The sequence below is a fragment of the Piliocolobus tephrosceles genome, chromosome 14 (genome assembly GCF_002776525.5).
Source record: "Piliocolobus tephrosceles isolate RC106 chromosome 14, ASM277652v3, whole genome shotgun sequence".
Lineage (NCBI taxonomy): Eukaryota > Metazoa > Chordata > Mammalia > Primates > Cercopithecidae > Piliocolobus > Piliocolobus tephrosceles.
In genome coordinates this window covers 93,690,481-93,715,607 of record NC_045447.1, presented here as the reverse complement: position 1 = coordinate 93,715,607, position 25,127 = coordinate 93,690,481, and the positions used below count along the sequence as shown (strand labels likewise).

The 25,127-nt window shown below is 38.9% G+C and overlaps 1 pseudogene; it reads right to left on the bottom strand.

Moving 5' to 3' along the window:
* LOC111543261 overlaps nucleotides 1-23,761 on the bottom strand; it is a 47,874-nt pseudogene extending 24,113 nt beyond the window's left edge.
* Nucleotides 23,762-25,127: the final 1,366 nt, after the last annotated feature.

Sequence of the window (25,127 nt, the reverse complement as noted above, 5' to 3'; positions counted from 1 at the left end):
GAAAGCCACACAGCTTGCTGACTGATCTCATTTTAAGTTGATAATCCCTACCTTCAAAAACGTCTCGAGCTCTGCCCATCAATCATTCAATATTTCCACAATCCATTCATTCCCGTTACCCTAAACTGGTGATTTTCAAACTTGAGACTACCACAGAATCATCTGGAGGATGTGTGGAAACTCAGATTGCTGGGTCCTGACCCCTGAAGTGTCTGAATCAATCTAAGGTGGACTTAAGAAACTGCATTTTGAACAAGTTCCCAGATGATGCTGACCCTGCTAATCTGGACCACGCATTGATAACCACTGCCCTAGATGATTATTTCATGACATTTTCTTTCTTCTCAAACTTTCAACACCTATTTTCCATCCTTACTCTCCACTGATGACTTAACTTGCACTCATGCACACGTACACATACACACATCAGAAAAGAGCTTCCCAAGCTCCTGACCCTGAATCTCCTTCCTTACTGGGAACAGTGTCCATATGTTTGTCCTTCCCTCCTGCTGCTGCAGCTGAACTGTCTAAGCTTCTCCCTAAAGCCAATGCTTCACATGCATCCTAGATTCCATCTCCTCTCTCTCACATAAACCTGACTCCTGAAACTTCTCCTCTCCCATTGCTCTCCCTACATCAAGAATTTCTTCCTCTCTATTGGGTCATGCCCATCAGTGTCAAGTGTCTTATAAAGAACCCCTTCCTTACCCCTATATTATCCTCTAGTTCCCCTTTACAGCAACATTCCATGAAATTTGACTTCCTCAGTTTTCTTCAAACTCAACCAGGCACACCCTTACCTCATGGTCTTTGACCAGGTTTGTCTCCATTCCGAAGATTCTATAAGGCTGACTTGAAACTCTCCTTCAAGGCCTTAATCAAATGCCATCTTGTCAATGATACTGATCAACCCATTAAAAATTGCAACATCTGTTTCCCAATGGCCAGCAGCTCCCACCTCTCAACCCCACCGACCACCAGTCTCCACTCCTCCTCTCACCTTTACTACTCACAGTCTGAAATTCAATCTCAGTTGGAATTAGGTAATAATTGGCATTAGGCAAAACTAACATCTTTCAGACACGGCTTCTAAGAATGCTCTTTGACAACATCTAAATTGGTTAAGGCCTTCCTATTGTTTCATCCTCTGTTTCCACACTTTGTGATGAAGTTCATGACCAATTGGACACTTCATGGCTTTGTCTTTGTAACATTTAAATGCCATTGGGTCTGGGAGACTAACAGATTTCTCCTGAGGCCTCTTCAAATGTAGCTTAATTCTTAATGTTTTTGTAGCTTTTGTTAATTTAAAAGACAGATCTGTAAGACCTATCTCGTCTTCCTTTCTGTCTACTCATCCATCTCCATATTAAATCCTGCCTGGATATACCAGGAAAGAAAAAGAAGAAAAAACAATGGCATGTCCTTGTCCTAAAAGAATCACCATGGCAGTGGTGTCAGAGGAATTCCTGTGTCATTCAAGAGGTGCTCAAGTACTCTTAAGAAGTCTAGCATTGGCTTCGAGCAAGATCCCTGGTACATCACATCACCTTCAACACAGTGAACCAGAGGGGAATGAAATTTAGCTGAATCCAGCAGAAAAGGTATGCTGTGTAGTACTTGGGAAAGAAAATAATCCAAGTGACAAAACCAACGGATCACCATGAAGACTGAAGGGCATGCAATTTCTCCTCCGCACAGTGCCCAGATAAAGGAGAGGTCATACAAAAACCCCCGACATTAATGAAGGGAAAAATGATAATTAAAACATTTGCAGACTCTCCTTCTAACAAGAACTCTACCACTTTAACTTGTGGGGGTAGTTGGTCAGCAATAAGAAAAAAATGAAATCTCCATGTAAAAGACTTAAAAGCTAGGTGAATTTTACATACCATGGTTTCTCTACTTGAGTGATCTAAAAAATAAACAAATAAGTAAAGAGTCACTGAGGCTTTAAGTGCTGCATGTACCCCAGGCAGAAAGATCAGGCTTGGTTAAACTATTACATAGTCCACCATTTGTGTATCACGTCATCGAAGCTGTCAGGGAGGAAAAGAAATGTACCTCTTCCTTCGTGTTGGCCAAAGTGACAGAAATCGGTGTTCAGAACTGAAATGACAAACCCTTCAGCTTAGAAGAATGCACATTAGGGCATAGACCTTTCAGTTCTCTTATGTTAAAACAAAATAAATAAAATAAAAACACAAAATTTTAAAGGAAGAAGGGAAAATGCTAGGGCAATCTGATCAGGGAGATAAAATCTCCCCCTCTGGCAAGGTTCAGGAACATTCTGCAGCAGAAGTTCTCCACTTGTCAGAAGAATTTATTTTTCCAATTCCTTTCTCTTGGGGAGCATGCATTTCCCCAGCAGATATGAGAATGACCTGATTCTCCCAAGGTAGCAAACTCTCAACTGGAACTCTGTTGCAGTCGCTCGTAGAAAATTTCCTGTTCCATTATTGCACCAAATGAGCTCTGGGCTAATCAGACCCTCTAGGGAAAGGATAAAAAATAAAAAGCACCCATCCCCTAAAGCGAGACTCTGAGCTGCTTTGAACTACATTTACAGCCTTAATATAACCCAAGAGATTTCACAATTCACATGAGAAGCTAAACCCTTCTTCTAATGAAATATTTATTGGGTTCATCATGGAGAAAAGGAGAACAATTTTTGATGAGCATATTCTTCTATTTATTGTATTCATTAGAAGTGCCAGTGAGAGGTTTCAAAGTAATTTTTTTTATTGTTGCTTGGGATGAAACATATAATTTTCATCATAAGCAAGATGACCGTAAATAGAATACAATTCTTGCTTGAGTGCTGCCCAAGTGTTTCGGTGAAGAGGAGGGAAATGTACATCAAATGCCTCCTCCTGCACCTTACCGACTAAGCCTTATGTTGGCAACTCACCCCTGGTATGTACTCTCTGCATTCTGTAGCTTAGTGAAGGATTTTGTCAGGCCAAAATAAAATGAAAGAAATCAAGATCCCAAAGCAAGCGACTGGTGAAAAACACACTGGGGAGACAGTGCTGCTTGCCCTTGGAACCTTGAGAAGACAGAAGGTTGCAGCCAAGCAGTCCTGGTGTCCACCGGACAGGAGAGGGAGGGTTTAAAACTCCACCGATTCTGTGGTGCTCTCTTTTGCCTAACAACATGTGTATATTTCACCCTCACTTCATACTGAGAAAAAGTAACAGATTCATTATTTTATTACAGGCAGATATTCTTATTCTGTATTTTTTGTTTTGGTGAAAAGTGTGCCGACACAGCACTGAGCGTTCCTCGGCTTCCAACTGCCACCTCTTCTCCCAAGGGGTAAGAAAGCTGTTATCACTTCGATGCTAATAATAGAAAATTTAGCACAACTGCCTTCCCATCTTTCAAACCACTTCAATATTTTAAAAACAAAAAACAAAACCCCCTTGGCTCAAGAGGAAGAAAGAAAAGAAAAATTAGATTACAGTTGATCAGATCTGAAAGCAGTTGTCTAACGTCTCTGTGCAGGCTTTTTTTCCTGTAATTAAAAGAAAAAAATTTTTTGATGTCTCACTTTTGTCCTATCAATTATGAGAAAACTGAAGCACCCACATTACACTCCTCGTCCTGCATTTCCTGCCTGTCCCACCAGGCTGTTATTTATTTCTTCCTTAGACATCAACTCTCACCTAATGAACGGGTGCTGTTATGAAAAAGAAATTTAATTTATATAAACATTAATGTAATATCCAAGGAACTTGCTGAAAAATAATTTTTTTTTTTTTTTTTTTGAGATGGAGTCTCACTGTGTTGCCCAGGCTGGCGTGCAATGGCGCAATCTCAGCTTATTTCAACCTCCACCTCCCGGGTTCAAGCGATTCTCCTGCCTCAGTCTCCCAAGTAACTGGGACTACAGGAGCCTGCCACCAAGTCTGGCTAATTTTTGTATTTTCAGTAGAGATGGGGTTCCACCATGTTAGCCAGGGTGGTCTTGAACTCCTGACCTCAGGTGATCTGCCTCCCTTGGCCCCCTAAAGTGCTGGGATTACAGGTGTGAGCCACTGTGCCTGGCCAAGATATGAATTTTAAGTTCATCTCTGGTTCATAGTCCAAGCAAGTACAGCTCACTGGGTCATGGAAATTTTTTGTCACTCAATATTAAAATATAAGATTATTACAAAAATATAATCATGGCACTATTTAGAATTTAGATAACACCTCTCCTCTTAGGAAAAACATATCTGGAAATAGATGGCCTTATTTCATATTCATTACAGTCTTGTATGTTAGAAGAGGTATTCTATGCTAATATCCGTATATTATAAGAAAGAGGAGTCTCAAAAACTCAAGCATCTTACATACTAGAATGGAATTTGAGCACCAGAGTTAAAATATTGCATGAGAAATTCATAGACATAAGGCTATTCAGTAATTCATTGAGTTCAGAGTTTGTAATGACCCCCACATGGTGCTGAAAACTTAAACCTCCAAAGTGTTCCCAGTCCTCCAGACCAGCACATTTGTCTAAAGCAATTTTTTGACCCAAAGAAGGACCAACTGAACCAACTGAATTAGAATTCAACATGGTCCAATTAGCTGGGCTTGGTGCTGCTTGTTCTTCCCAGGATGTCTGGCTGGCAAGAGCTCTACCCTTACTGGCAAAATGGGGGATGGAAGGACTGCAGAATTAAGCTCTAAGGGTAGAACAAAAACTGCTCTGAATATTCACATTTCCTTTCTTTTGTCTCTCAAATGTTATTGTAAATGAAATTATGTCAGAGTAAAATACTAATAAACCAAAGTGGGTTTTTGTTTTCCTACTATGGAGAGCAACCGGTCAGTTATACACTAGCTAGATGTGGTTTTCCAATCCTGGTTTAAAAAGCATTGCAGGGTGTAGTCATTTACTTTCAGCCTGCAAGTCCTTTGATAAAAGAAGCCCTTTGCAAGAAGCATTTCTCTCCTGTCCTTATAAATCAAATAAATAAAAATAAAAATTTCTGCCAAGCCATATGCTTCTGCTTCTCTCCTTCAACTGGCCTAAAATAAAAAAGATTACCCCTCTCTGTTCTTTCTCCTATCCTTCGACTTGAGGGGGAAAAAAGAGCTAGAGAAAGAAAAAGAGAGAGAGAAATCAAACAACTGTCTAAACAAATCAATCCAACATTTCCAAGGGCTTTTGACCTGCAGCAATGTCAATCTCGTCTTTTTTTCCCTTTCTTTCTTTGAATCAACATAACCTATGATTCTGATCACTCCAATATGTCAGTGCCTGCTGAGGGCACGTTTTATTGTTCATAAAGCCCCAGACGATAATGAAAAATAAGCAGGGAGATGATAAATTCATCAAAGTTGCGAGAATATTCGAGGAAAAAAGGAATTTCCCGAGGTAACTGTCCTTGACCCGGCTCTTTAATCGAGTGAAATTTCATCACTTTATCTAATATCATGCTTCATGCTTCAGGCTCCCAGCAATTCTATTTTAGTGTGGTCTAATGGGCAACTGACACATCCACTCAGCACCAGACTGCATAATATGTGCTGACACACTGTGTGGCAAACTGCCTTGCAGGGGCTGTTTATTTGAGCCTCGCCAGGAAAAATGTCATCACAAAAAGGTTCTTTATAATTCCGGGCTCAGCTTTCCGGGACTGGGTGGACTTCCCACTTTAAGAGGTCTGGGAGCCCTTGCGGGAAGGCAGGCAGTGATTTGGGTGGCTGTGCACATTTGACTTTGGGTGAGAGGTTGGGAAAGCCCCGGTCATGGTTGTCTGAAACCTGAATCTAGATAGTGTAATGAAGAGTGTCATTCTAACGGCTTTGCAGGCTGCTCTTCTCAGAACCTCTGATTCAATTTGATATTCTGAGGTTAACGTACTGTATTGGGCCTGAAAACAGGAATGCACATGAAAAGCTTTTATACTTATTCAGTTCAGTAAGCATGGCAAACTCACCAACAGCTATTTGTACACTGTAGGCATGATGGGACTTACTTTGATGTTCTGATTTATGCTTGCTATTTCCCCTCAGTGTTACTTTGGAGTTGAAATGCACTTAAAAAAAAAAAAAAAAAAAAGGCAGCTTTTGACATAATAGCTAAGGATATTATCATAAATGAAGCAACACGCACACACATGCACACACAAACATAGAAATGCCACAATCTTTGACTCTAAACTTCCAATGTAGACAAACTTTAAATTTGAAAAAAATATAAAGGAGATTAAAGATAACTAGATGAAATGTGTGACCCTGGGCTGAATTCAGTGCCACAGAATGGAAAAAAATGCTATCAAGGATGTTATTAGGACAACTGACAAAACATGAACCGTAGATTAGAGAAAAGTATTGTATCAAATGATAAGTTTCCTGAATTTAATTACTTGTTGTGATTATGTAAGAAAATGTGTTTTCTTAGACAATTCACAGTGAATTAAAGCTACTAAAGAGTATGGGGCGTGGTGCATACAAATTACTCTCAAAGGGTTCAGAAAAATTTAATTAGAGAAAGAGGGAATGATAAAGGATATGTGGCAAAATGTTAAACATTACCGAATCAGCAAAGCAATGCAAAATAATTGTTGTCGAGAAGGAGTAAATAAATTCTGTCAAGTAGAGGTTCAATTGTCTTCCCTCCACTTCTGCAGAAGAAGCTAGTTTGCATCCATATGCAAATGTATTTCGATATTCCTGATCTATAAATGAACCTTTGAACTAGCTGTAATATTCACCTGTTTCCCTCACTAACGATGAGCCAAAACCTCTAGCACGTGTTCCTTCAAAATAAAATTGGTTACTCCCAATAAAGTCCTTAATTCTCTAAACCAGTCTTGTGACACTTTCATAAGTCTGAAATCATTGCAAAATAAATATTTTCTAAAATTACTATAAACAGAAAATAACTATGGGTGGGGAACTGGTGTAAGAATAAATACCTGCTGCATGTGCACGTATTAAATAGAAATGTGCTTTACAGGCAGATAATGTGCTTACTCCAAAACTGTGGCACCAGTAAGGTTAAGCAAGCTATGGTCAGTCTAATACTACCACGACTCTGATCATAATGGAGTTCTGTGATTTGTGGCCTCATTAGAACCCTGGGATGGCTATTTAGATCTCCGTGTATGCTATGCCTTGCTTCACCTCACAACCTTCATATTTAAGAAACTAGAGTAGAGTAGCTTTACATTTCCCAGAAAGATCAAATTTAATCTCAAATGGAGTAAGACATTTCTATCTTATGCAAAGTAAGAAGTCACACTGGGACTGGCCTAGTGATCCCCACAGTCTATCTACAGAGGAAGAGACTTTTGTCACAAACTACTGGTAGTTGCAGTTAGGGAGGAAGAGCATGGTGGGCTGGGATGTTAAAGCAGCAAAGACATCTGTCCATCAAAAGGTTGAAAGCAGGGCATTTCTTCAGTGGTGAAATAAGAACATTGTTCTGTCTTACAAATGCCAACATTTACACCACAAACATCTTTCACTTTAAGCACGAGTGCTTTGGTAAGACCGATCAAATATTCCTTCCCCAGTGATTTCCAGCTTTGCTTTTTCTAGAAAGCAATTAGTACTGGTAGCAGTATAATAGGAGCCATAATGAAAATAGCCTTTATATTAGATTGAGCCCTTACAATGTGCCATATACTCTGTCAACAACATCACATTACCCCTTTATTCTTCACAGTTTTCTCAACCAGATATTATTAGCCCCATTTCATAAAGCAGTAAACTGAGGGACAAGGAGGCTAAGTGATTGTGATACCAAGAGCTAAGGAGTGGCAGAGTTAGATTTCATATTAGGTGAAGTCTGGTTCCAAATCCAGAATGCTTGCATTTACACTACACAACCTCTAGAATACAGACTTGATGAAAACAAGCTCACAAATTACTTTATTAAAAGCTCATTGGTTCGGGTGTGGTGGCTTACATCTGTAATCCCAGCACTTTGGGAGGCCAAGACAGGTGATCACCTGAGGTCGGGAGTGCAAGACCAGCCTGACCAACATGGATAAACCCCATCTCTACTAAAAATACAAAATTAGCTGGGAGTGGTGGTGCATACCTGTAATCCTAGCTACTTGGGAGGCTGAGGCAGGATAATTGCTTGAACCCAGGAGGCAGAGGTTGCAGTGAGCCGAGATTGTGCCATTGCACTCCAGCCTGGGCAACAGGAGCGAAACTCAATTCAAAAACAACAACAACAACAACTCATTGAAGAAAACAATACAAATTAGGTATTCACAATATGGTACTGTTCATGTAGTGGCCATGGTGATCAATGGTCTTGTGGAACATCATGCCAATGAAATAACTAGTTTAAATAAAGCAGGTAGATTATTTTGAACAAATAATGCAAAGCAATAAAAAAGTTATTTCCTTTTCTTTCCTTAGATTAGCTAAAGTTACTAAGAACAGAAAAAAGGAACTACTATTTAATTTTCCATTTTGAAGATTTTTTTTTTCCCCGAGATGGCATCTTGCTCTGTCGCCCAGGCTGGAGTGCAATGGCACGATCTAGGCTCACTGTAACCTCTGCCTCCTGGGTTCAAGTGATTCTCCTGCCTCAGCCTCCCAAGCATCTGGGATTACAGGCATGCACAACCACGCCTGGCTAATTTTTTGTATTTTTAGTAGAGACAAGTTTCACCATGTTGGCCAGGCTGGTCTCGAACTCCTGACCTCATGATCCACCTGCCTTGGCCTCTCAAAGAGCTGGGATTATAGGCATGAGCCACTGCGCCTGGCCCATTTTGAAGATTTTAATACTCTACTTGGAGAGACCCTATATTTTCTAAAACTACAAAACAAAACTGTCAAATTATGAGAAATTTTTAAAAGCAAGCTTCAAGTGTTGTTTTAGTAATGGTAATAAACTATATCAACATTTTTTCTAGTAAAAGCAATAATTTTTCTAAAGGGGAAAACTTTAATTTATAAAGACTTTCACTAGTCAAATCATGGCTAGAAGTATTTGGGGTCTGATATTTTAAGTAAATTGTATCTCAAAATTAATCCTGTCCACCATTTTATGTGAACGCCAATTTTCTTTAATTACTGGAAAGTATCGTCTCGTCAATGAGACTTTTAAAAAGTCTAAGAGAACATAAGTCAAATAAAACGGTGACTTTGGATATTATTTCATTTATTGTCTGCCTGTTGGGTCCTTCGTTCAGCTAAGAGACGAACACTTATTGAATGTGTTTTGATTCTTGCTCTGAATAATCTTAAAATACAAAGATGAGATACAAATAAACAGTTGGCTGTAACAGAGGGCAAATGAAAGTACCCAATAGAGAATGTAATCAATAAAAACTACTTTTTTTGGAAACCGTTTCTCACTCTACATGATTCTACCTGTTCATCACATGACCCTACCTCCTTTATCATAGAAACAAGCTTATGACCTGGCCAATCAGAGAATCCCGACTTCCCAGAAACAATGATAGCCCCAAGATAGACACATGCCCCACCTCCAAACAATCCAAGTCATATGACGAGTTGATATAAATGCTGTGAAAGAGGATTTCTCTCCTTCGGAGATTGAGAGCTAAAAATACTATGTAAATCTGGAGCTTCTGAGAACCTTCCCATCATGTATGAGTGTAGGGTCTGCTTAAGACTGAACCCAACATGGAGAAAACCAGAGCCAGGAAATATAATAAGGGACAGATCTCTGAGTACGTCAGCCAGGTACTGAATTCAGCCAGTTCAACTACTGGATTTTCAGTTACATGAGCCAATAAATACTTATTTTATTTACCCTTGTTTGTATCTTTCATTGAAAACTAAATTGCCTCTCCAATACCAAGATGATCCCTGAATGGAGATGGATAGAAGTGTAAAACTTTTTCCATCTCTAACATCATATTAATTTACTTCACATGGGGGATAGAGGAAAGAACAATTACCTTCAGCTGAGTAATACACTCAGGGCTTCATGGAAGAAGTGATATTTGAGTTGAGCTAGGATTTCCAAAACTGTAAAAGCAGAGTAAGGACTTTTGGGATGAGGAATTAATATGAACAGAAACAAAGAAATATGAAAGCATCCAGTGCATTTGTGTAACTCAGTGGTACAGAAATGTAACAAGGAATGGAAGAGAAGCTGAGAATGAGAAGGTATTTGAGAAGTCAATGATAAAAGATCTTGAATATTTGCCAGGTAGTCCAAACTCTTATTATATAAGCAAATGTAAACCATTGAAGGCTTTGGAAGAAAAAGAAAATTCAGGATGTGTCGTATTTCCTGGGAAAATAATCCTGCTAACAGCCTAAAGAAATAATTAAATTAGTAAAGATTGGAACGGAAGGCAACCTAGGACCTTGGTGAGAGGTGTTAAGGGCATAAAGAAAGTGCCTAGAGGGATGGATAAAAGCAGATATATTCAAGAGACATTTTGGAAATAAAATTAATAGAGCAAGGTAACTAAAGTTAAACCTTTCACATGATAATATCTGCCAAGAGAGAATTTTAAAAAAGAAATTGTGATCTGATGAAGTTTTGAGGCAACAGTTTTTAATGGTTCAAAACACGATCTTTCAGGCAAAGTGGAACTAACCTTTGAGAAATGCTTAGAAATGATCCAAAACAGGCAGATGTACTACGCTCACTCTAGTATCAGGAAGTGAAAGAATCTTACTTCTAAGTTTTGACTTCATAACACATTTTAAACTGCAGACAAATGAGCTGGCATAATGATAGAGTCACAAAATGAATTGCAAGTTGAATGTTAAATGATGCTTGCTTCCTTTGGGTTTTCATGTGGTCGGGCTTAATCTCAGGACAGCAACCAAATGTGGGTGCAGACTGTCTTCATTTCCTTCCTTCCTCCCTTCTCTTTTCTTCCTCTGGCTCTCTTCTTTTTTTCTTTTCTCTTTCTTTCTCAGTCTATCCTCTTACTCCCCCATTATTATTAAATTCCTAGCCAGATTTAGACAGAAAACTTTTTATTTTCATAGTGGAAATTAATCAGCATGCTGTTTTAAAACAACACAAGAAAAATTAGCAAAGTTTTCCATGACTTTAAGAGTGGGTGACCTTTTAAATTTTAATGCAGCAAATATTTATAGAGTGCTTACAATGTGGCAAGCACCGTGCCGAACGTAGTCATTGTCTCCAAAGACTCAGTGCCCAGGATCTTCACTTAGAGAGTGGTGATTTGTCAAATTTAATAACTAGAAATTTTCTATTTCAGTAAAATTGCACTTCTAATCATAATACAAAATTTTAGGATGATTTTCTTTCCTGAATTGACTATATTATCATTTGAATTCAAATAGGGAGTATGGCAACATTCCAGACGTTTTCATACTAATTTTTATAAAGGTATATGCAAATGTTGATTTCAAGTTGTAACCCCTGGGATGGCAGGTGATGCTTCATAGCCAGTTTTTAACTTTCAGGTGGATAGTAGGCATTAATTGGTCATATTTAGTTAGGCATTGAACTTAATAACAAACTGTAGTATTCATTACTTACTGTGAACTAACAAGTGCTGAGGGCGGGCGGGGGGGGGTGCTCACGCCTGTAATCCCAGCACTTTGGGAGGCTGAGGCGGGCAGATCACCTGAGGTCAAGAGTTCAAGACCAGCCTGACCAACATTGTGAAACCCCATCTCTACTAAAAATACCAAATTAGCCAGGCATTACACATGCCTGTAATCCCAGCTACTGGCAAGGCTGAGGCAGGAGAATTGCTTGAAGCCAGGAGTCAGAGGTTGCAGTGAGCTGAGATTGCGCCATTGTACCCCAGCCTGGGCAACAAGAGTAAAACTCCATCTCAAACAAGCAAACAAACAAACAAACAAAAAAACAAGTGCTCATGTCAGGGAGGGACAGTAAGTGGTAACTACAGGATGACTGAAGTTGAAGGGAGAACAAAAAGGAAATCTAGTTGTCAACACCAGAAATCAGTTGGCAACCATCATCCATTAGCTACCTCAGTGATTTTTTTTTTTTTCTTTTTTTTTTTTTTGAGACGGAATCTCGCTCTGTCTTCCAGGCTGGAGTGCAGTGGGGACATCTCGGCTCACTGCAACCTCCACCTCATGGATTCAAGCAATTCTCTGCCACAGCCTCTGGAGTAGCTGGAATTACAAGTGCCCACCACCACACCTGGCTAATTTTTGTATTTTTAGTAGAGACAGGGTTTCACCATCTTGGCCAGGCTGGTCTTGAACTCTTGACCTCATGATCCACCCACCTTGGCCTCCCAAAGTGCTGGGATTACAGTGATATTTTTAATTGTACCTAAATCTAATACCATTTAAAAAAATGAGAATTAAAATTTTCTTAACTCATAGCATCTTTTCAGGTAAATACCATATACTATTATTATTACTCTAAGTAATCATCTAGGAGTTTACACACAGATAAGGTTTTCTTCATCTTCAAAATGCAAAGAGGAAAAAAATGAATTCCTATAATCATCTTCAAATTCTCCCTCAAAAAAAAGTAGGAAGCTGGGATACAAGCCAAGAGAAAAATCCAATTTTAGAACTTCAAGATCAAGTACCTAGGCCAAGGGTGAAAAAGGCATCCTTAAAGAAACCGAAGTCTTAGAAATCAGTTCTGAGGAACTTGAACATGGTTTTCTGGCCAGGCGCGGTGGCTCATGCCTGTAATTCTAGCACTTTGGGAGGCTGAGGTGGATAATTCCAGCCCTTTGGGAGGCTGAGGTAAGAGGATCACTTGAGCCTAGGAGTTGGAGATCAGCCTGAGCAACACAGGAAGACCCTATCTCTACAAAAGATCATTTAAAAAAACCAAAACACCTAGCTAGACCTGGTGGCACTTGCCTGTAGTCCCACCTACTCAGAAGGATGAGGTAGGAGGATCGCTTGGGCCCAGGAGCTCCACGTGACAGTGAGCCATAATCATGCCACTGCACTGCAGCCTGGGCAGCAGAGCAAGAGCCTGTCTCAAAACATCTATACATATATATAAAAACAAAAAGTTGAACTCATTAAACTGTCCCAGATGAACAAACCAGTTAACACTATTAAAAACACTTTTCAATAAAATATAACTTCTAAATTACAATATCACACAGATCAGTGCATTAATTAAAAAATAAAAGATATATTTAATATTTAACTCAATCAAAATTCTTGAGTTTTCAGATCTTAAAGAAAATTATGTTCTTACAATTTCCTTTTTCAACTTCATAATCAACTAACAGTTTAACAAAAGGCAGAGGAGAAATCTGTAACATGCATTGAACTTTCACTTTCATTAGCAAAACAAACACTGAATGAATGTGCTTTTACCACATCTGCTTAACCTTGAAGACTCCATATTTTGTTCACTCTTCTTCTGGAAGTTTTAAATGGCAAAAACATTCCTGGTTTCATTTGCAGTCTGAATGAGTAATTTCAATGATAACAATGACATTTGACATAGTTGTGGTTTTGTGCAGCCTTTCCTCCAGGAATAATAAATAAGCCAAGAACATTGAATAATGCAAAGAAGACCCTCCTTAAGAACTACAGAGGAAAACAAGATCCTGTGCACAAGTCATTTGTTCTGGCCTTGTAGCCCCGTTCAGAGTGGAATTCATAACACCCAGACTCTTGGGGGTTTTTTTTGGACAATTTATTTAATAATAATAAATTTAATTAAACAATCAATGAATCAGTATTTAGGTCTCCATTTCTGAGCTGATAATATTTGTCCAGCAGTGCTTAAAGTCCGGTTGTTATTTGTTTAAATTTAGACTTATATAGATTCTATATGTTCAGAGGATCTTTATCTTTTACTGTCCTCTCTGTTGGCCAACATTTGAGCATGGGAGTTGGGGAGTGGTGTATGATGTTCTAGTTCAAAGGCTCTTTTAGCCAAACTGAGCTTAAATATGTATATAGGCATATTTTAAGGTGAGAACACAGTATTAGCTGGTCTCTCAAGCTATATATTTTTAGATAAAAAGCACTTATACTAAATACAAATCCTTTCTAAAGTAATCAGACCACCAACCACAATGTCAAAATGCTTTTAAGGAAACTTCACAAAAACACCAAGCTTCAATTGTCTCCTTTACTTGTAGCAAAATGAAATAAACAGGGACAAAGGAAATTTCCCCCAAGCCGACACATAGACAGGAAAAGACTTCAGAAATCCAGGAGGAATGACAAACATTTTTTAAACAACATTGGATTTTCAATTAAAGTCTTAACTAAAAGTGGTTCTAAAAATCAATGTGCTCTGCTTAAGGGAAAGAGGGAAGACTCCAACACACTTGTAAGCACACAGTAGGCACTCAAGAAATCATTGTTGATTGCTAGCAAAGCAGTGACAAAAATATTATGTTTTTCTAGAATAGAGGCTGAATCAAGGCTTTCTCCCTGTCTGGATAGTTTGGATGTTCCAGAGAGTATAACAGTGAAAGGAGAAGAAAGTAAGAAAGAAGCACTTAAGGGAGTGAAAGAGAGACTTTGGAATTAACAAACACAAGATCCGTTTCTCATTTCCCTACCCCTTCAAAAAAGTCGGGGAGGGGGACTAGTTATCTCATCATTGTAATAAAGGAATTGATCTAGATATACTCTATAGAGGGCCATAAACTGCCCAGTAGACATCATTCAATCGATTCTCACTATATTGCTTTATAATTTTTTGAAAAAAATGATGGTATTTTCTCTACGTTCCTCATAGCATGGAGAAAGATCTAACAAGGACCTAAGAGCTCCCTAACCAATTGGTCCTCATTGTTCCAGGAAGTTAATAGATAAGAGATTGCTTCCAGTTTGGGGGAAATTATTGAGTCATTCAATTCTTTCACCTCTCCAGATCCTTCTCAATATCCAAAAGTAAATAAAATGCAGAGATAATGGGACCACCGGAGGAACTCTCCCCACTGTTCCTTTAATATTCAGTTGAATGGCACTGTCTAGTCTCCAGGTAAATATCATTGCTCCATGCATGTGCTTTAGCCATATGTGGAGAAGGTGCAACCCTGAGAAGACTGAAGAAGAGAGAAGCTAAATAATCACTGTTATAGACAACACAGAAGATTTCAGGTGGCATGTTCATAAAAATCAAGGACTTTTTCCAAGCTCACTGTTCAAGCAGGTAGACAATACATGCAGACTCATTGCACTCTAGACACAACCACTGGTGTTTCCCTGTCTTAAAGCGTTAACCATTAAAAAGGAATTATCCTACTTAGAAAAAAAGGCTGTGTGTATTTAACTTGAAAACAAGATTTGACAAGGTGACCATCTGTTTTCTCTTTCCCACTTAATTACAAAAGGAATGGTACTTGAAGCCAACCAAATACCCAGGGAGGAATTGGGATTATGACATATTCATTTTCTCTGCAAAGTGCAAACCTAACACTTGCTCATACGGCCACATTGAAGGAGGGGGGGGGGGGGGGGGGAGCAGAATTAGCGCAGCTGCAACTGATCTCCCACCACAGCCACTGGGACTGAAGTTAGTTAACCTGAAAACTTGACGCCACTCAATGTAAGCACATTGAAGGGCACCCAAACCATTGCTAAAGCCTCCCCTTGGGAAGAACAAATGTTCCACTGGATAACATCTTACTTCACCTGCTTGCATGGGATCATCTCCACTCAAGGTCTGAGTTTCCTGTCTTTCCCTTTTCTTTTCTTTCTCTCCTTTCCTTTCCTTTCCCTCCCTCCCTCCCTCCCTCCCTCCCTTCCTTCCTTCCTTCCTTCCTCTCTCTTTCTTTCTTGATGGAGTCTCACTCTGTCACCCAGACTGGAGTGCAGTGGTGCTATCTCGGCTCACTGCAACCTCCTCCTCCCGGGTTAAAGCGATTCTTCTGCCTCAGCCTTCTGTGTAGCTGGGACTACAGGCACGCTCCACCACGCCCCACTAATTTTTTGCATTTTAGTAGAGATGGGCTTTCACCATATTGGCCATGCTGGTCTTGATCTCCTGACCTCATGATCCGTCCGCCTTGGCCTCCCAAAGTACTGGGATTATAGGCATGAGGCACCATGCCCTCAGTCTGAGTTTCTATCAGCAGAGTTTGTTTGGTGAAATGTGGTTGAATCCAATTGTATGGAAACAACCCCTTGTAATGGAAAACACAGAAGGCTGAAAGTCACAAAATCTAGGTACCAGTTCCAGGTAAGTCACTCCTTACCTATGTGGCCCCAAGCAAGTTATACAAACTCCCTGAGTCTCAATTTCTTCATCTATAAAATGGGAACACTAATACCAACTCTGCTTACCTTATAGGATGTCTAGAAAAGTTTTATAAACTAATTGGAAACTGATAGGTAAAATATAAATTATTTTACCAATATAAAATATTAATAAAATGTCAACAAAAATATGGTCACAGTAAACCTAAGTAAACTTAAGAAGAATCCCATAAGGGACATCTATACATCATAATTAAATACCCCTTGCAATAATAAGATAATTTTTCTAGCTGCTCCTTTTTGTTTAAGCAGAGATCTCCTGACCAGCTTCCAAAAGGCCATGAAAATAGTCAAACTGTCCCAGAGAAGTAATTACTTCAGAATATTTGCACTTGTATAGACATGACTTTTTGCAAGAGCTTTTTGCATGACTTTTTGCAAGAGCAAAAAGTGAATTCTGTTCACTTAAGTGTATTCCCTTAATTCTTTGGTATTTTCCTGAAAATATAGTTACCTTCATTCCAGTGCTGGCCTATGCAGTATGGGAGCCAGCAGCCACATATGCCTGTTTAAAATTAAATTAATTAAAATTAAATAAAATTAAAATGTTAGTTGCTGAGTCACACTAACCTCATTTCAAGTACTCAATAGTCCCAGGTAGCTACTGGCTATATCACAGCAGACAGCTCAGATGGAGAACATTTTCATCAGAGAACGTTCTACTGGACAGCACACGTAAGGCTTTAAAAAGTAAGGCTTTACTGGGATCAAACTGGGGAAGGAAATATACTATGTGCTTTCAAATTCAAACTTTGACTCAATTCTGCCTTTCACTTGAGTGAATGTTAAGTTTAAATTCCCTAAGTCTCAGTTTTCTTCATCAGTATAATGGGGACAATAACAGCAAGTCTTCATAAAGTAATTATAGTAATTATGAAGACTAAGTGAAATAAGTAAAGCATCAAGCATATTATACATACTCAATAAATGTTATTTATTACTGAATTTCATCAAGTCTAAGATGCAGAACTTTTCACATTTTAACATATCTCAAATTCGCATGTAATTTATAACCAGTGCCAAAAGAAACTTGGCAGGGGAGGGAGTTGTGACATAGATGTCAATGCCTGCACATGTGCAAATTTAGCATGTGTGTAGAAGGTTAGAGATTCATCTGAGTCTCACCTAAGCTGAGATATAAGCCTTGTTAGTATGGCATGTTGTTGAACCTTTTTTTAAATTTGGATTCCAATTGTCATTTAAAATGTCTTCGAAAAGAACATACGAAAATTTGACAGAGAAACAAATGAGTATTGTTTTTGCAGAATTGTCGTGCTCTATGTAGTACAATTACATGCAATAGCAATTGCCAAATATCTTAGGATGGGCATGTGTTTCTCAAAACTATGAAGATTTGATGATGTCTGTTCTTGAATTCTAAATGACTATCACTCTGATACCATCATGCACCCATCAGAAATTCCCAGCTGACTCTTAAGAACTGTTTAATGTCCATCAATATGTGATTCAATTAAAAGGGGAAAAAATGTAATGATGATTTTAACCACATGGGAACTGTTCATGAAGTCTGAAATGCTGCGATATGCCTTGAAATTAGTCTTTTGTTCCTAACCATGCTAAAGAGGAATAGATTATAAAACTCAAGTTCTGAGAAGTGGAGTCACCATGATCCCACGGACGGTGTCCAAATAGACTCAGGACAATATTTGGACTTTAAATGCAAAAAAGCTTATGCTCAAACCAAACTTACAAACTGAAGAATATATATCTGTCAGGAAAAAGAAAGTTGTGCGATTTTATAGGTACCTATTTTTTCTGAAAAGCTGTTATTCGGTTCATGATGTATTTAGCAACTTATGGTGTCTGCTGTCAAGGAAATGTGGGATTATCAACAAGAAAAGACATATGATGACAGAAGAAAGAGATAAATCCCCAAATCTCCTAATCTTAGCTCTAGAGGAGAGAATTTATTCAGTTTTTTTTTAGTTGTGTTATTATTAATATATTTCATCAAACCCGATAACTTAGCTGAAGAACACACAGTTATTTTAACAGCCACCAATGAAAAAAAGCTTACCAATTAAACTGATTAAAATGTCTTTGTATTATTTAGATTTTATTTTATACTTATAGAAGTTATTTCTTAACACTTAGTTTTCCAGACTCCTCTGTTCCAAAACAATGAAAGTGTTAGCTAAAATGCTACCAGTTAAGACACTACAAAAAAAAAAAAAATCTTCATGGAGAGAACCCAAAAGGCCTTTCCAAGCTCATCTTGAGAATATTATACCTGGGTAATCTGGAGAACAACCAATAAGGATTAGAGAAAATCCCCAATGAATCAGCATCAAAGACTGCCAGAGTCAGGGGTGGATGGGTTGCTTGCTTCACAAGCAGGAAGAAGCAGGGTCCATTGACACAAAGATTGTCAAGGGCCTCCACAGTCAAGAAATATAATTCACCCCCAGTCAGTGAGCCTGAGGACATCCAGAGCTTCTCCTACAAACGCCATCCCACAACCCGGCATATCAGTCTTCTGACACGGTGCCTTTACAAAAATAATATTTACTGGGTTTCGTGGGGTTTTCTTCTGGTTTTGAAAAGTATCCTTGTTTATCGTAAAATATCCAGAAAAACAAAAATAAAATATAAATGAAAAAATAAGTGTCCCAGAATCTCATCATTGGTAGCAATCTAATATATTTCTTTCCAATCTTCTCCCTGGGTGTCAATTAGGATAATATTGATTCTGCAATGCTGTTTCTTATCATTTTCATTTAATATTTCCCAAAGCTAATAAATATTCTGAAAAAAATTCTAAGAAAAAAATTCAGCAGGAATCACTTTTATACACAAAGTCATCAATTATATGCCTTGAAATTAGTCTATGTTTTTTCTTTTTTTTTTTTTTTTTTTTTTTTTGCGATGGATTCTTGCTCTGTGGCCAGGCTGGAGTGAAGTGGCACAATCTCAGCTCACTTCAACCTCCACCTCCCATGTTCAAGTGATTCTCCTGCCTCATCCTCCTGAGTAGCTGGGATTACAGGTACACACCACCACGCCCAACTAATTTTTGTATTTTTAGTAGAAATGAAGTTTCACAATGTTGGCCAGGCTGGTCTTAAACTCCTGACCTCATGATCCACCCACCTCAGCCTCCCAAAATGCTGGGATTATAAGCGTGAGCCACCGTGCCTGGCCTCTATGATTTTTTAAATAGTCTATCTATGTTTTTCCATACTATTTTATTGAAAGATAATACATACTTTGAATATACCACGATAGAATACTCCTCTATTGACTATGGAATTTTCTTCCAAAGGACTGACAACTAGTCGGCAAGTGTTGATACTGGTACTTCCTTGATCTTTTCAGGCAATATCAGGACACACATTCCTTTCTCAAATGTTCTTACTTGGCTTGCTGTCACCAATATCAAGGAGTTATTGAGGTCTAGTCATGAATATATCAAATTTATACCCCTCTGTTCTGTCTCCGTGTTTCTGCACACACAGTAATTTTTCCTTTCAATACATAATCATAGCGTAGTCTTTTTGAAAAAAAAAGTATGGCAATTAAATCCAGCACACGTAATACCACACAACTCAATTGACACAATAACAATATAAATAGCCAAGACAAGTTTACACAGGCTGGGCAATGACAACAGTATCATAACTGTCACCTGAGAAATTATAATACAATGCCTTTGATGATAAGATGTGTCCTAATTTCAATTTGTGAAAAATGCTATCTTAAAAATAAATGATTATCAATTTATAAGGAAATATAAAGGACATGATGAATGAACACCACAGGGATCTAACTGGCAAAACCCAAACTACAGGAAACTGCAGGTCAAACAAGCTGTCTTCTTCAACAAGAAAATTGCAAGAGAGAAGAGAGAAACAATAGATTAAAAGTGACTTGGCCGGGCGTGGTGGCTCAAGCCTGTAATTCCAGCACTTTGGGAGGCCGAGACGGGCGGATCACGAGGTCAGGATATTGAGACCATCCTGGCTAACACGGTGAAACCCCCGTCTCTACTTAAAAAAAAAAAAAAAAAAAAAAAACTAGCCAGGTGAGGTGGGGGGCGCCTGTAGTCCCAGCTACTCGGGAGGCTGAGCCAGGAGAATGGCGTCAACCCGGGAGGCGGAGCTTGCAGTGAGCTGATATCCGGCCACTGCACTCCAGCCTGGGCGACAGAGCAAGACTCCGTCTAAAAAAAAAAAAAAAAAAAAGTGACTTAACATATATTTTTAAAACATAATCAATTTCAGTGCATCATGATATTCATGAGACAATTGAAAACTTCAACACTGGATATTTGAGAATATTTTTGACATATTTGGTTATATATTTTTTGAAGGAGCTCTTATCTTTTAGGCATGTATGTTGAAATATTTACAGAAGAGACGACATGAAATCTGAGATTTGCTTTAAAATAATGTTGGAGGGTAGAGATGAATGGAGGCATGGTAGGCCGACTTCGGAAGTGGCCTCCAAGGATTCCTGCCTCCTGGCATGTGATCCCCTCCCCCTGGGTGTGGGCTGGACCTAGTGATGTTTTTCTAAGGAATAGATAAGGCAAGGGCCGTCAGGTACCTCTTTCGTGAGACTGAATCTTCCTCTCTTGCTCGCTCTCCTTTGCTCTCTCTTTCTTGCTGACACTCTGATGAAGCAAACTCCATATTATGAGATGCTCTCTGTAGAGCTGCCCACGTGAAAGGGAACAGAGGGAGGTCTACAGCCAACAACTAATGAGGAACTGAATCGGGTCCAGGAAATGGATCCTTTCCAGGTGAGTCTTGAGACGACTGCAGCCTGTGAGAGAACCACAGCCAAAGGACCCGAATAAGCCTGATGTAAAGACCAAATCCACAGAAACTGTGAAATAATAGATGTATTTTGTTTTAAGCTGCTACAATATGGGATGACTGATTTCATCTTAATAGATAACTAATAAAGTCTAGACAAGGCCACGGATGGTTGGCTTTTGGGGCTGAGTGACAAGTATATGTTCATTTACTATTCTTTCTACTTTCGTATGTTTGAAATTCTCCATGAAAAAGAGTTCTTAAAAAGGAATCCATGAAATATGGCATTAACAATTCACCATTCTTTCTGTCCTGCACCATTTAATGGCAGTAGAGTTCTTTTCCATATAGCTAAGTTTTGTCTATCTCTTCTGTTTTGATGTGTTTTCTACTCTGATTTGTCAACTGAGCTCTGTATGACAGTAAACATTTGCTGAGTGTCTATTAACTACTAATGAAGAAATGGCCTAATGCACAGATTAAAATAGAAACGAAGAGGAAGGACTCTTCTTATATTACTTTTATATCCAATTTGGGGAATTGTAGCAGGATAAATGGAGATAAACTGAAGGGAAGATTTTAAAAATGTATAAATAAAGGAGGAAAGGAACTCCAGCATTGGACTAAGATAACACAGGATAAGGGCAAATTTGTTAGTTCATTTTTCAGACTGTGGATTAATTGGTGTCTCTGTTTTTATTTTGTTTTGTTTTGCTCAATGTTTTTGGCTCAACCATTTCACTAGTTTTTAAACCTCCACAAGCAGAACAAGAGAGAGAAAAAAAAGGTGAGCGGTAGTCAAATATTTCTCCTTGTCACCACATGTAGGAAATGTTAAAGATGATGGAAACAAATAGCAAAATTAAACACTGAGTTAATTAATGCAAAGTGAATATTGAGTGGGGATTTGGATTCCTAGTGAGCATGTAGCTTGCTGATACATTATAGATCTAAGTTTATAAGGTCACAGCTCGATAAAATTTAACAAGTGTTTTAGAAGAGATGTAAAATGTTTTTTATCAAACCCACACGTAATTTTCTTATCTTCTTTTGACAGGGATAATTTTAAATTAGCTATTTGCCACTTTGTTCTCATAAAACGATTATAGGATGTGACTCATTGAGGCCTAAAGTATGTGAAAGTGCTAGAAAGAAATCTGCTGAGCATCAGCTGTTGAGGACCAATAACAGTTCAGACCCCGGGAGCAGGCTTCCTTCCACTGTGATTCAGCCACAGAGGGAGAACTATGCAGAAGGACTTCAACATACAGGCTCTGGGTGAAACCACTGCCACCTACAAAGGGTATGAGCTTGGGGAAGCAGTTTAAATGCTCAAAACTTCAGTGTATTCATCTGATAAGAAAGTAGGTAATAATATAGTTAACCTCTACATTTGTCATTAGGAGCAAGTGAAATAACACACATAGGTGACTTAGTACATGGCTCGGTTTCTCAGTAAATGAGAACTAATATTGTTGCTATTACCAAAACAAACAGATGATCTTGCATCCTTGGCCACCCAAACTCACATGCTTAGGATGTATGAATGTGAATTATGGTGTAGAGTACAAGAAGTATCCTCCTCCTATTCAGTTGATATTCTGATGTTAAAACTGAGGAGGTGAAGTTGGGAGGATGGGTTTATGCATACAATTTGCTTCTTTATGATATTTCAATGTAATATCCTTCTAGGACCTTTGTATGCCCCTAACTCAGTGGTTCTCCACTGGGGGCAATTTTGCCCCACAGTGGACCCCAGGGGACATTTGGGATATTCAGTTTGGGACATGTAGAGATATTTTCATTGTCATGACTGGGGAGGTGCCAAACATCCTAAAATGCACAGAACTGCCCCCAATAACAAAGAGTTATCTGATCCAAAATGTCAAGAGTGCCAAGGCTGAGAAATTCTGCCCTAGCTACAGCCAAGGACAGAATTCTTTCAGGTTTGGGGCAAACATTTCACATCTTTAAGGGTTTGGGGCAAACATTTCACAACAGCTAAGACTGCTTTTAAACTCTCTTACTTTCAGCCAGTGGAATTACTCATGATCCTTTAATTACACTGACCAAGACTTCAGAGGACCTCTTTCTGGTGCTGTTAGCCAAATCAGATTTTACTGGGAGAAAAAACAGGGAACAAATAGACATGCCACGAGTGAACAAAAGCCTTTCGTTATTCCTCAGCATTGTGGCCTGGGAACATAGATGCATATTGCACTCTCTCTATAATAAATGTATAGCATATAACTACAACTGATGTGCTATTTTATACCGTCCAGTGCCTAGAACTTGTGGTCCACATGACCCAATACCATTGAAAGTGAAAGATGGGCAGGAGAAGGTAGGAACTGAGCACCACTGAGATCTCCTCAGTAGCTCTGATCTTCCAACCCATCTTCCTCTCCACTCCAACCAAAACACTTCTAACAGTCTCTATGGGTGTTTTTACACTAAAACCAACAACAGATCCCCACCACCATCAGCTTCCACAGCATTTCACAACACCTATTATTTGAAGAGCTTGAAACCAGAAGCCCTGTTTTTCCACACTGAAAATATTTGAATGGGCTGTCAAAAAGCCTCTCAGAAATACGCCCCATCCAACAGCAACAAACCCTGTGCAAACAAATCAAGTGGTGCAGAAATCCTTTGCACAAGATGATAGGGAGGCCTCCATGCTGACACTGTAGGCGAGCCAAGTTTTCATGTACTTGGATGGCTGACCTCCAACTTCTGACATATTCATTATATTCCAGCATGTCGGCTGCAGATTGCATTGAAGTGATGACAGCTACAAGACAGCCAACGAGGAATATGGCCATTCTGGCAACAGGTGGCCTTTCACTTGTACTGGGAAAGTTAATCTAGTTTATCATCAAAGTATATTGTGTTCAAGGAGTGTCATGTTTTGAGAGCTCTAGTGACAGATCAAATAGAGAAAGCATTCTTCCGTGGAACGTGACATTTTGGGGAGACCAACCCTTTCAAACCACTTCATTGTTTATGCTTGATTCAAGTCTGTTAAGTTACTCAGTTGTTTCAAGGTTTACATTACAGGTTCTGAATTATGGTTTGTGTCTTCTGTCAAAGGCTGACAGAGGTATCCACAGTCTTACCTTAAATAATCAACTGCCTCTACCGCAAGGAATTTTTAATGGCCCTAATTTGTCGGCAGAATAATATATTGAAGAAAAGGCCAGCAGCAAAAGTATATTCTTATCCATGCAAACTATCACATTTCCGGTCACATTTTCAAATTACAGATGCTCAAAACCAACTCTGCCTCCTAACAATCAAAATACAATTTTAAAGTAATCAATGAAATTACATGGACCCAGAGGGTGGAATCATAGACACTGGAGACTTGGCAGCGTGCGATGGTGGGATGGTGGAGGTGAGGGATGAAATACTAGCATTGGGTACAATGTACACTATTCTGGCTAGAAGCCCAGACTTCACCACTAAGCAATATATCCATGTAACAAAACTGCACTTTTACTCCCTAAATCTATCATTAAAATAAATAAATAAATAATAGTCTATGAAGGTTCATAATGGAGGCACAGTGGCCCCTGGACTGGACTGCCTTCTCTCTGGGTTTAACTTTAGAATTTGGCAAGAAATCCCTCCCCAACCTTGCCCACGTCCTACTAAAGCCTGAGAGAAATGATGCTAGATGGTAGTATTTATTCAGTCATCCCATTCCATGGCTGTCTTCCAAGTGGAATGATTATGTTCTACTGCACTTTGGACCTTATCTGAAGAACTCTTAAGATGTCTACAACATAGGGAAATAATCCAAATGCTCATTTGCCTTGTGAAAAATAATTTTCCTTTCTTTGAAAGTCTTCTACTCTATTGGGTCATACTTTATGAAGAGTCTTAGTATAAGAGGAATGGAATTGCACTGTTTAATTTTCATTTCTACATGAACTCCTTTTTGCCCAGGAACAGTCCAAGACATTGAATGTCTAAAAGCAAATTCATCTCTCTAATCCACAACTACCTTTCTGTACTTGAAAGGATGGCAATAGTCCCATGAACATATAGAGAGAAGGCCACCTATTCATAATACTTCTCTACTATTCTTGGGCTCTACTGAAGAATCTAAGAGTAGGCATCAGCTGACTCATCTCAGATGCTGATGGTTCTGAAGCAGTAACCTCACACCCTACCAGTACTACAAGT